We start from the raw sequence: 2,500 nt of genomic DNA on the forward strand, positions 1-2,500 counted from the left end.
GGGCTTTCTTGTGAATGTAAAAACAATCGTTTCCACCCAAACTTGTAATGCTATTTTCACGTTTCAGATAAATGTCCCCTAACGCATTGTGAAGTCCCTTCAACATCCCATGAATTATGTCTTTGACCGTACGGTAAATACCGCTTGGTAGATAAATGGTTAATGTCCATGGGACAGGACCTGTCTTGCAAAGCAACGTGTAAGAGAGTTGATGTTCGCATACGTTCTGCCAAGAGTGTGGGTAAATGATACGCGTCATGGCAACTTCCCAGTCTTCACTTAAGTGCAGTTGACCCGTCAATTGCATTGTAAAATCAGCAGGCTTGTTCCCAGGATACTGATCCTCGCTAGCGTCGCTGGTCAGAACGATGTAAAAACTGTTCGTCATGGTGCTCTACGACGAAAGTGCAGTACCACGTTCACGATACCGTCCAAAAATGAGAGCAGTTGACCACAACCATTTGTTAAATAAATTTCAAGGGTTTGAAAAATCTTTGTGCGTAAAGGCAAGTACTGGCATTGTTCTCTCTCTTCTAATATTGTTTCTCGAAACTGTCCACGCGGAACCATTTCGTGTAAGAGAGGTAAGCGTTGTTCTCCCACTTGCCAGGGTTCTACGAGATTCGTTAACATTTGAACTAACTTGAGTTTACACGGGCAGAGAGAGATAGATGATGGTATGATAAAGTTGCCCGGGAAGTTAATAGATGTCTGAGGAAGGATAACACACCATTCGTAACCATGCTTATAGGTTGTGGTAAGCGATGTATTCATTTGCACACCAGGTCTGACTGTTTTCTCGCTTGTTATCCATCCAAGTGCTTGAGCTACCGAGACAGTGACCGCTATCCATTCATCATAGGAGTTTAAGGTAACATTCCATTCATTATCCACTTCCTCTTTACTTCTAGGTAACGGATCAATCTCATCCAGACAATGCAATATTCCTTCCATCAATTCCAGAGCCGTACGATACTTCTCCTCTGGTAATGTGTACAATTTGAAATCATCCGAGTTACGGAGCATGATGTGGAAATGTAAGCATTCACGGGAAATGTCAAACCACGATGATGGGTATATGACACTATGAAGTCCAACTTCCCAATCTTCTTCATCTTTCAAGTGAATTTGACGGGGTAATACCACGCGATAGTGTGATTTTGAATTGGAAGGGAATAAATTGCTGCTTGAATTGCTAGGAAGCGTCACATAAAAGTCGTTGTCTTGAATCATTTTAGAGACACCAATTGACGGACAGGAATCCAACTATCGTATTTTTTCGGCCAACCTTTCCAATGAACCAGAACTTCTGCTTGTGCTCCTTTACCTCTACGGCGAAGAACTTTTTCTACGCGAAACAAATGATCCTTTCGTTCAATTACTTTTTGTAACTCGGTCTCGTAAAAGGTACCTTTAATCAGTTCCCCATCGTGTTCCTTTAATTTGTATACAGGTGGATCCCTTGCTAGTCTCTCCGCCACTGCAAAGGTTTCTTCGCTCCAGTTAGGTAGGTATGATTTCTCAAATGTGTGCTTGTGCTTACTGATTTTAACTTGGTCGCCAACCTTGAATTTATACTTAACCGCAGAAAGGGGTTTACCATATAAGGTGCGCCACACTTGCTGGGCATTCATCACTGTTACTTCGGAGGGTTTTTTTTTAATGGAGCGATGAAATGTTTGGTTGTAGTTGTCATTGAAGAGGTCATTTAGTCTGTCCAGGTAATGATACGAACTGGTGGAGGTAAACATTCGCCACATAATTTGTTTCAAGGTGCGGTTGAACCGTTCCACGACTTGAGCTTTGGTTTCATTATAGGTGACAAAATGGTGAACATGATGCTGTTTCAGAAATGTCTGAAAAGTCTTGTTTTTAAATTCCGTTCCCGCATCGGTTTGTAACTTGTCTGGCTTGCGCCCTTGTTGAAAGATCTTCGCAAAAGCTTTCACAAGCTCTGATCCTGTCTTTGGTTTTAACGAAACCACCCAGGCATACTTGGATAAAATGTCAATGCAAGTAAGTAGGTATTTGTATCCGCGGCTCAGGCTTTGAATATCCACCAAATCAGCCTGCCATTGATCATCTAAACCGTTCACATAAACTTTGTTGCGACGAAAACGTCTTCGGGCAGGTTTGTGTAAAGTGTACCCAGGTTGCTGTTGCAGCCAAGTGATAATCTGGGAACGCGTTATACCATACTTCTTTGCTGCTTGATACAACTTTTTTACTCCTCCTAACGCGGACGCACGGTTTGGTTCATAGTACAGTTTCTCTAAAAGCCGGTTCTTCTGGCTGTCGCTCCCCCTCTTCCTCACGTTCTTCATAGGTTTGCTTTTGGTATTCGTCTGTGGCATCTCTTAAATCGATGTGTACTTGACTCCCGCAACATGCAACTAAGCAGCGCGTCTTTTGACATATATCACTTAAAGCCAAAGTAGGGGTAGAACTCGTGCAAAGGCGACTTGCAACGTTACCCATGGTTGTGTTACAAATGAGAAAT

This window comes from Montipora foliosa, chromosome 4, assembly GCF_036669935.1.
Source record: "Montipora foliosa isolate CH-2021 chromosome 4, ASM3666993v2, whole genome shotgun sequence".
In the NCBI taxonomy this organism is placed as follows: domain Eukaryota; kingdom Metazoa; phylum Cnidaria; class Anthozoa; order Scleractinia; family Acroporidae; genus Montipora; species Montipora foliosa.